The sequence below is a fragment of the Nanorana parkeri genome, unplaced genomic scaffold (assembly GCF_000935625.1).
Source record: "Nanorana parkeri isolate BGI_ZX_2015 unplaced genomic scaffold, ASM93562v1 scaffold271, whole genome shotgun sequence".
In the NCBI taxonomy this organism is placed as follows: domain Eukaryota; kingdom Metazoa; phylum Chordata; class Amphibia; order Anura; family Dicroglossidae; genus Nanorana; species Nanorana parkeri.
Window position 1 is genome coordinate 1,386,151 of NW_017306539.1, and position 11,617 is coordinate 1,397,767.

Consider the following 11,617-nt stretch of genomic DNA (forward strand, 5'->3'; position numbering starts at 1 on the left):
GTCAGCAGGATGACGCACAGAGTTCAGTAATGTAACGCACAGTCCAGCGGTCAGCGGTAAGGAGGTCAGTAATGTAACGCACAGTCCAGCGGTCAGCGGTAAGGAGGTCAGTAATGTAACGCACAGTCCAGCGGTCAGCGGTAAGGAGGTCAGTAATGTAACGCACAGTCCAGCGGTCAGCGGTAAGGAGGTCAGTAATGTAACGCACAGTACAGAGGTCAGTAATAAAGCACAGTACAGAGGTCAGCAAATAACGCACAGTTCAAAAGTCAGCAGTGTAAGGCAGAAATAATGCACGGTACAGAAGTCAGCAATAGCGCACAGTGGAGAGGTCAGCGGTGTAAGGCAGAAACAGCGCAGTGGTCAGCAAGCACGCACAGCGCAGCGGTCAGCAAGAACGCACAGCGCAGCGGTCAGCGAGAACACACAGCACATCAGTCAGCAAGAATGCACAGTGCAGAGGTCAGCAGTTTAAGGCAGAAATAACAGGGACTTACAGTGCACATGGCTGGTGTGTCCTTTTCTTCTCCTGGTGTGTGTGTGTGTGTGTGGGGGGGGGGGTACAGCGATCTGTCCTTTCCGACGTAAATCCTCCCTTCAGGTCCCGCACTGTCCTGCCATCCAGCCAATCACAGCTCTGCAGTCTTCCTCCCAGCCTATGGCAGCTAACGTGGGCGGAGGAAGACTGCAGATGACGGACAGGCAGCTGAGCTGAACTTTCTCCCGTCTCTTCTCCTCTTCAGCCGCTGCAGCTATAGAGCGGCCGCAGAGGAGAAGAGAAGGGGGAGACCTGACCGGGTGATCGCCGCTGTTGAAGCGGTGGCAGATTCCTTTCTCATACTGCCGGCGGCGCCCGACCCCCCTCAACCCGATGAATTTCCACTCGCCCCCACCCAATTTTCACTCGCCGATTGCGAGGGGGCGAGTGGAATTTTTGAGCCTTGATCTAGAATATTAGACTGGATACACAATGATCAAAATAAAGGGGGAGTAAAACTAGAATAGGACATGGTATGCAGGTTACTTCCTTCCTAAATATTGAGAACACACACTATATACAAGTATGCCAGGTTCTAGAGATAGGAAGAGAGGAAATAAAAAAAACAATTAAGACCAGAAAGTCAGAATAGAGGGAAAACATGGATGGAAGCTATGCAGCTAATGGATTATGTAAGAGTTCTAAGGACAAATAATACTCTGAATGGACCATTTACTCCGTTTGAAAAATTGTGTATATCTGGAACACCAATTAATCGTGTTTTAGCAATATTGTAAGGTCTTATGAGGGAGGAGGAGGCTAAAGGGCATACAAAATTAATGACAAGATGGGAACAAGATATAGGGAGAGAATTTACAGAGAAAGAATATTTACTATGACCAATACTTCTGTTATCTCCTCGTTCTATCAGGAAAAAAACTACAAAGTACTGTCCAGATGGTATAGGTGTCCAGAAGGAATCATATAAATGCCCAAGATAGGAAGGAAACATATAAATCCTGAGATATCGGATAGATGTTGGAGATGTAATATAGAGGAGGGGACATACATACATATCTGGTGGAGTTGCCCTAGATTACAGCCGTTCTGGAAATTAATATTTGAAATTTACCGATATGTGGAGTCATCAGACACAGAGGGCGGTCCTGTAATTGCCCTACTATCTCTGATCCCCGGTTCCATTAAAAATATAAAGGAAGATATTTTAAGATACATGTTGTCAGCAGCTAGAGTTGATATATCCCGTAAATGGAGCAAGTGTTAACATTATAGAGGTGGAGAGGGAAAGAAATGGGGAAAGGGTGGAGGTTCACAAGATTGTTTTGATAATGTAAAGGGGGGAGGGAAAGACAAATGCACTAGGTGTTAAAATAACAATTGAATATAGATTCCCAATACAGGGTATCCTAAAACACAAAGAGGAGAGAGAGGGAATATACACAGAAGGAGTAGAAGGGGTGATATAATAAATATGAAATTAAGAGCACATGAATTAATTGGGGAAGGGAGAGAAGAGGGATTAAGGGTAAATACACAATTGTTAATAGTAAGGAAGAAGTAACACAATAAATTAGATATAAGAATACACAAGATCACAAACACTAGAAGGAGAGAAGGGAGAGTTGGTCTAAGGACATGATTTGATTCAAAGGTATCCGCACAAGATGTACACAAAGAGACACTGGCTTATAAAGTATAGTTTCCCTCCGAGGAGAGTGTGTAGGAGAATGTGTGAAAGAGAGAAGATGTAAGAAGGGTGTGTAATTATGCATATATGTAAAATAAGATATGTTAACCGATAAGGTATTTTATAGTATTAGTAACATGTATGTATAATTAATGGAATGTGTATAAATTGTATAACCTTGAAACAAGATTAAAAATTATATTAAACAAAACAAAAAAAGAAAATAATATTGTGCTGTATACTGAGAAGGGTCTACTTTAAATAGCATGGTTGGGCCCATATGCTGGAAATTTATAGTGCTGCAAGAATCGGTCATTGGTCAAGGATTTTATTATAGATTAAAGTGCACTCTCTATATATAGGCAAAACTTTTTTTGTAGTTTTAGAGTAGAGAAAGTTTCAAGTTTATATTGATGTCTGTGTCAATATATTTCTGGGGAAATTCATCCTATTTCTTTGTCTTGATGACCATTGTCATATGACTAAAAAGGAGAAAGAATCCAACATTGTTTTGTCACTGGAACAGGAAAAGAGGGAAAGTCTTTCAATAAGACCACATGTCCTGGTGACAACTGCCTAAGAGAGATTTAGCTCACTTTGTAGAGATTTATTATCACTCCCTGTTACATTTCAAGGACAGGAAGTGAAGAGACATCTCCCTAATGGGACACACCACCAAATAACAAACTGACATGAGTTTTAACCTGTACCTACTTTATTCAAAATTAAAAAAAAAGCAAATTGGTCTATACATGCACTTTAAGGATACCAGGAATGATTTCAGTAAACTAATTTTACGGTCAGCAAAATTTTGCCAAAATGGAAAATCAATTTTGGAGAAATTGTGTTTAAAAAGTTATACTCTTGTTTTCCTCTTTTGGCTGTGTTTTTTTTTTGGGATACATTTAATGTTCTTTGTATGTATATATTTTTTTGTGTATTTTATTGTAATTTGTATACTGGTTCTACCTGTGTTTTCTTTCTGAATTAAAAATACAATCTAAAATAATGAGGCTAATGAGGGGTTGTGTTCCTGAGTGTGTTTTTTGGCACAAGAACAGGTTCAGGAAGCAGCTTTTTAGCACTGAAGAGCTAATTAAAGTCCATTGCACCATTTAAAACGATCAAATACCATCTTAGGTTTGCCTTCGCTATTGACCCCAACAACCTTAACAAACTATACTTTAATGTTGCCTTACTTCACCATAATTAGTTTCTAGAGCAGAAGTATGCAGACACGACCTAGATTTCTGAAGCTATTGGCAAGAGTAGTCATATTGCTGTCTTCAGTTTTTAGCATAAACATCATACTGCAGTACCAGTGTTTTGTGTTCTGTCATTCTCTTGGAATACTGCACAAGGTGAAAATGTTCAAAGACATCAGACCTGTGTCTCTAATATCACTAAATCTACCATGCTGTGCCTTTTATGCCTTTCATGTTGCTTAGAATAGAGGGTGTCCATCACAAAGGGAAAACAAACTGTAAGAATTTAATGTACTGAAGTTCAACATAGATACACTGAAGTGGAGCATATCTGCGTAGTAAGGAAAAATACAAATAATGGAATCTATTAAGTTGACCATAGATTTTTAGACGGCTAATTATGCATTAGTAGGCAAAGTTCAACACATGTTTCTATTACTAATGATGAGCTTAAATATCCGTGTGCTTATCAAACAGGCCCAGTTCTAACTTGGTTTCATGAAAATCATGTCAACCAGACAGGAAATTCCAATCCAGGAACTTTAGTCTTTTCATCTTGGGGTTTAACAACCCCAGTTGACAACTCATGCCATGCCAATCCTGGGCCCCTGGGCCACTGTAATAGCCAAATTCTAATCTTCTTGACGATGTTGAATACTCTCACTCCACTCTATAGCTTGTTTAATGCACCTTCCTATTGATCAATAAGGCCACACTTCCTAGTGTCAGGACCAGCTGTGGACGCACGCTGTCAGAACAAATAGTGACGAGTTGTTTCACCTATAGCAGCCGCCGTTCCCATAAGGCAAGCACGTCTACCGGTACTTGGATGCCCCCAGGACTTAAACTATATGTTCTGAACAGGTGAAGCCACAGGCTGGCCAGAGGTGCTAAACCGAGGTATGGACCAAAGTAGAAAGACACTACCAGAGAGTAATTAAGGAGGAGCTGGAGTCAAAAGCAGGCGGCTGGAAAGGGTATTCCGGGCACAGGCTGAGGTCAGGGCTGGCAGAAAGCAAAGCGTGATCCAGGGACAAGCCAAGGTCCGAACCGAAGAAGAACGAGATTTACAGACACAGGATTTGCAGGGACAGCACACAGCTTGTATTGCAAAAACTAATCACAAGCATTGGGGAACAGGCTGATGATACCTAAATAGGGCGCCACCAGCAACAAGGCCAACCCCAGAGCAGGATGTGTGTTATTTAATTATGAGAGTAATGCATACACTTTGTAAAATTGCACTGCCCTTCACTGCCCAGTCTACTAATTTAGAAAAACACAATATATCTGGGTATAGGGCATATGTGTACACTCACCCTGCACCCTACAGTGCAGTGCTTGGGGCCTGAATTGATTGTGTGCATGGGAAGCTAAGAGAGTGTCTTGCACACATACTAAGCACTTGCCTCTATGTATTTAATTATCTTGAGGTGGAAACACAGACCTGTTCCTTTAATGAAAAAATGGTAAGCGTTACTAATCCTCTTTTGCAGGCTGCCCATAATTAGCTTGTTTTTGCGGAAGACATACTGTGCTTTTAATATGTTTAGAGAAAACAAGTATCAGTATTAAAAATAAAACATTAATATTGTCTTCATGCATTTTCAAACTAAAAATAAAAATGACTCAATCTAATTTAATCATGTTTTTGAAAATATTACCTCTCTCATGTGTTTTTTTAAAAGACGAACCCCAGGCAAAACTTGTTTTAACTCTTGTAGTGGTGCTAACCCCGCACTTTAATGATTAACTGCTCGTTTTTGTCTAGATGCTAAAAGAAAGTTATTCCCAACTAATCCTTCAAGCCAGATTGTTATTACACTGGTCCTTCCAGGTTCTCTCCTCTGCTGCGGTCTAAGGTCCTGTATATCATCACATTCTATACAGTGTGTATAGATGTGAGGATGCTGAGCAACATTCCAATGCTGGAGAATAGGAGGAGACAGGCATCAAAGACCAGAGAAGCAGAGAGTCTGCTCAGCACTTCAGGTGAGTAGAACTATTTTTTAGCACGTAGACAAAAACGAGCGGTTAACGCTTGCAGTTGTAGCCCCACTGCAAAGGTTAATGAACGTTTTGCTCATAGTTCTTCTTTAGGCTCAAGGTTACTTGGACTGTGTCAGTCATTGCAGTTATTTATATATACACTATATTGCCAAAAGTATTGGAACACCCCTCCAAATAATTGAATTCAGATGTTCCGTGAAATTTCCTTGATACTAAATATTCCACGGTCAACTGGAAACAACAGCAACTCAGCCACGAAGTGGTAGGCCACATAAAATGAGAGAGCGGGGTCAGCGCATGCTGAAGCACACAGTGCGCAGAAGTCGCCAACTGTCTGCAGAGTCAATAGCTAGAGACCTCCAAACTTCGTGTGGCCTTCAGATTGGCACACCAACAGTGCGTAGAGACCTTCATGTAATGGGTTTTCATGGCCGAGCAACTGCATCCAGGCCTTACATCACCAAGTGCAATGCAGGCGTTGAATGGAGTGGTGCATGCCGTCACTTGACTCTAGAGAAGTGGAGACGTGTTCTCTGGAGTGACGAAACACACTTCTCTGTCTGGCAGTCCGATGGATGTGTCTGGGTTTGGCAGTTGCCAGGAGAACGGTACTTGCCTGACTGCATTGTGCAAGTGTAAAGTTTGGTGGAGGGGGGATTATGGTGTGGGGTTGTTTTTCATGAGCTGGGCTTGGCCCCTTAGTTCCAGTGAAGGGAACTCTTAAGGCATCAGCATAGCAAGACATTTTGGACAATTTCATGCTCCCAACTTTGTGGGAACAGTTTGGGGATGGCCCCTTGCTGATCCAACATGACTGCGCACCAGTGCACAAAGCAAGGTCCATAAAGACATGGATGAGCGAGTTTGGGGTGGAGGAACTTGACTGGCCTGCACAGAGTCCTGACCTCAACCCGATAGAACACCTTTGGGATGAATTAGAGCAGAGACTGCGAGCCCGACCTTCTCTTCCAACATCAGTACCTGACCTCACAAATGCGCTTCTGGAAGAATGGTCAAACATTCCCATAGACATACTCCTAAACGTTGTGGGCGCCTTCCCAGAAGAGTTAAAGCTGTTGTAGCGACAAAGGGCGGGCCAACTCAATATTAACCAAGACTGGGATGCCATTAAAGTTATATGTTCGTGTAAAGGCAGGTGTCCCAATACTTTTGGCAATATAGTGTATATTTAACCTGTTCTGCAAGCAAGAGTACCATACATGCACAAAATACCACAAACATAATATTAGGTGCAAAGATGATGACTGAAAACTGTTCCATTGTTTTTATTTAATGTCTCTGCATATCTCTGCCTATTTTAACTGAGTATTTATGCAGGATCACGATCATTAGCGAATGCAGATGCTATCCACAAACTGTTCACTTTCCTAACGTGAAATAAAATTCAGTGTAAAAAAATGTACAAACTTGCATTCTATATAAGATATCATGCCAAAGTGCTACCATTCTTAACAGTTTTTTTTTTTTGCAATATTTAGCAAAGGAACTGTATGTGAAAGGAATTCTCAGCACTCATTAAACCCACACACGATCAAAAATGGCGAACATAAAAAAAACACATAAGCAGAATTTTGACACATTACTTATGCAGTAGCCATGCTTTCCTATGTGTTTTGTGGGCATATTTGAAGTGTTTTACACTCTGATTGTATGTACTGTTTTATGTCCATACTTACTAAATTGCACATGCATCTTACAGCTCTTACAGTAATGACACAGATTAAAAATTTTTCCTCCAGTTACAAAGGGTGTACTCTTGTCTTTTGTAGTGTACAAGTTTTCACTGAATTATCTAGATGTTTTTATTAGTTTATATTTACAGAAGATGGGCATACCCTCTTTCTAAGCCCCTCCTCTTAAAGTGTATGTCAAGTGTATATCAAGCCAAAACATTTTTTTTAAATGTAAAGAGAAACCAGAAATCTTGCCTGGTTTTTATTGCACACAAGTAAGAGAGTCAGAGAAAGTGAGAGAAATTTTGAAAAAAGGAACATAGACAGATATAATCTGACATGTGCTCTAGACTTCAGTCTGTGCTGGTTTTCTAGAGTAACCCTCACTTCCTGTCTGTTAAAATGTTGTCAGTAAGGCAGGAAGTGAGGAGAATTCCCATAGTAGTAAAAATCAGACAGGGTGTTCTATGCCTGCCCCACTCTATCCAAAACTAAAACAAACAAAAAAGTTTTTTTAAGGGTGAATACATTTAGTTCATTTAGCATTTCCTCATAGCTCAGGTCCTCTGTGCACATTTTTTATTTAGATGCCCTTATTTGTACTTTATCCAGATCCCCAACATGTTTTTTTGTGAACTGGTGCCCAAAACTGAACTATATATTTAAAGTGGAAGTAAAGAAATTGTTTAAAAAAAAAACTGCCAACTGTAAGTCTCTTCTGCCATGAAAGCTTCTTTCTACCATTTGTTTTTTTTAATTTTTGTATGCTGAGCTGCACATGCCCGGAAGAGAGCTGAGCTGCAGACAGAAGTGCTGAAAAAAAAGGATCCCAAAATGTATATACTAGCACATTATGGCTTACAGCTCCTGTTTTTTGGGGGGTTTTTTAAGTCGCTTTACTACCGCTTTAAAGTGAGGTATTTCTAAAGCTTTATATAGGGCAAAATTATGTCTCTCTTTCTTAAGTCACTGCTTTTTTGTAATACAACAAACTTTTGCTAGCCTTAAAAAAGTATTCTTACTCCTACTTTGTGGTCCTTAGCAGATATAGGATTCAAATTACATGAGGAAGCTGTTCTCCAGTTGCTAATCACTACAACTCCTAGATAATTTTACAGTCACACTTTTATATGTTTACAGACAGCTTCTCTGACAAAAAAAATCTTGTATATTGCACGGATTACTTTTAATGTTAATAACCAAATTGCTGGAATCGTTTTTGCTGGATTTAAGTAGGTGTGGCCCTTAGAATATATAATGTAATTTCACATGTCTGACTTTAGATTGGCATTGCATGTTAAGTAAAAAATCTAGCAGGGCACCAAGATCTTTCTCCATCGTTAAGCAATGAAGCTTTCACTTTGACTGCATGATGTATTCATCAGACAATCAACAACACACCTCATTTCCCAAATCAAAAAGTGCATTTAGGTCAATTTGTGATTCATGTTACAAGGGCTATATTCCACCATAGAGCTTTGGGGCATCTGCAAACACAGAAACAATACTTTTGTTTATGCCAAACTCTATATTAGTTAGAAACAAGTTAATGAATAATGGTCCCCAAACTAAGGACAGTTTTGTATGCATTTACAGACTATGTTTTTAAAACTGCATAACACAATTTCCAAATTAGCCATCTAATGTGACTAAATAAGCCAAACACACTGGCAAAGTCTAAATGTTCTACATCCATAGCCACCCCTTTTTCCCAGCTTTTGCTCAATTCTTCATAAAAAGAAGGGAGATTTGTCTGACAACCTATGTACAGTATATCATACACCCATGTTGGATATTGCTCTGTAGCATATACTGTTGTATGTGGTTTATCCAACCCCTCAAGTATTTTCTCTACTAGCAATGTTAAAACTTAAAGTGATTGTGTTGCTAGAATAACATCTAAAGTGAGTCACTCTGTAAAATCACTTATTGAATTCTTACCCGTCGGTTGGGTGGAGGGTCAAACCTTCACTGTGTTGAACACTTACAGGTACTGCTGCTTTTCAACACTTCCACATAACTACAAGACACCATAATGACATAGTGGCTAGTGAAAGGAGCCACATTGTCCAGCAGGGAACACATGCTAACCTACATTCCTGGAAGTGTTGAATAACAGTGGCACCTGTACCTCAGAACAGATTGGACTCCCCTACTGGAGAAGATATTTTTTTAACATGTTCTTTTACTGGGTGACTGTTTGGGTTTTGTTATACTAATGAAACGGTGACTTTAAAGATGTGTAGTTTTTAAGTGAAAACCTGGGTCCCATTCTAAATACGATTACATATTTTGCTTTGTGTCTATAGATTGGTAGAAGCTGGGTCATTAAAACATAAAAAAAAAAAATAGAAATAATCTATTAAAAAATAATTTAGGCATTTGATGGTTGTACACCCTCTGGCCCAACATTACAGCTCTGTGGTCAATTTCAAACTGTCTCAATACCATCCTCATATTGTACATTAACAACGCTATATTTCTTGTATACACAAATTTCAATAAAATATTTAATAGGTTTTGCTCTTTGTTCCCAACTATCATATTATTTAGGTTGCCTGCTCCCATCTTGTCTATTACTGTATGTTTTCTGCAGTTATATGCATGTAAAAGGCATTGTGAATGAGCCCTGAGATATATAGAAATATTTTGTTTAGGGACAGAATTGAAACCCCCTTTTCCAGTTAGCTAAGCATGTAATTCATATGACCTCTATAGATCACGGCTGCATCCTAGTTTTCAGAAATCTTGTATTGCTTAAAAGGGGCTCAAGCACACTCATTATTTCCAACAATTTATGTTTGAAAGGATGGCGTGAGACTAGTTTCAAAGTCGCACAACAAATAACAAAAGCCTGACATGTGGAGCACAGCAACATCCCAATGTCATGTCACAGAAAATAATAGTTAGCGTCTCTAATGGAGTGAGCGCTATTGAGAAGTATCGTGCAATCAAGCTTTCAAGCAGGTCTAGACATTTGGTCAGATTAGACCCTGAATGGACTATTCTTTTGATCATGTAGAGATGTTCATATTTTCATGCAGAAGCAATTGTCTATTCATTGAGATTGTCAAATGCATTTTTTTTAAACTGGAACATTCGTGTTTAATGACTACAGAAACACTAATTTGCTAAATGTTCACTATGAAAGCCCTGAGATTTAGAATTACTTTGGAATAAAGAGATGTGCATAGGACCAAGGTAAAATACGTTTTTTGATTATTTTTTTTATATTATTGTTTAATGTCCTAAAGTAAATTTAAGTCACATGAAATTGTTTTCAGATAACTATTTTACACACAAATATTGATAGGATATCTGCATTCTATAAAAAGGTGCAAACTAAAATATAAATAATAGGCAAAGAGAACAATTGTAAATCGATGGGGGAGCCCTCCGCACACCTTACAGCCGTCCCGGCCAACAAGAGAGATGGTGCTCGTAGTGATAACCACGGATGGCGCCAAAGCAAACGCAGAACAAAAAAAGCAGATCACCAGCACTTGGTAGTAAAGTTGAATATGTCCCTTTAATTGGACAAAGACGTCACAGTGATCAAAAAAGCCGACGTTTCGGGGCTGCGCAGGGTCCCTTCCTTCTTGAGAGAACTTGAACCCTCATATTTTCCAGGATCCCATAAGACACGTTGATGTGACTTTAGTCCATACAAATGGACTGAAAACCAGGATTTAAGGGAAGCATTTTTTCTTTTTCTTTTTTCAAATGTTTAATTTTTTCAAATCTTTTTAATTTGTGTATTTGTTTGGTGGTTTATATTTCTTATGCCGATGAGCCATAATAGATCCCTAACATACCAGCATCCTCTGCCTGTGGTGAATGTTCCCCTATGACTGAGGTAAATGCAAATGTAGAAGCGTCAAAACTCAACTATGTACTACAAATAGCGGATAAAGGAAAGTACCATTGTATACTACCTTTAACACTTTAATTCACCACTGCAACATCAAGACAGTTTCATTCTCTGGAGCAAATTGTTCAAAATACATAAACTTTAAATTGTGCCTTTGGGCAATACAGCCTAAATTATTAGGCAAAAAAAGCTTTGCTGGTGTTAAAGTGGGCACATCACAGCTTGAAAATATAGGAAAATACATGTAAACTGCTTCTAAATAGACGTGCAAATCTGGATTCTGTAAAACAAGTCCATAAATGGAACAGACTATTGAGTGTTCCTCAGGCCAAAGTAGATATACGCCATACAATGATGTGTAGAAAACACCAACACATCCAATTTTAAGTGCAAAAGGCTCAGTCAAAGCTCAGAAGGATCACAAAATCAGTATGAATATATTCAATATCTGTCACCAACAGTCGATCTTTCTACCTAGTGAGAACACCAGGTACAAATCCATATAGTTGGACAATATATAGTGTCACAAGTATGTGGAGTTTTAGTTACACATATACTGTATATCTCCTTTCGGGCACACATAAAACATTTTTAAAGGATCTTAAATTGTACTATAGTATTACCAGGGCTGCACGAAGTCTATGGTCAAAC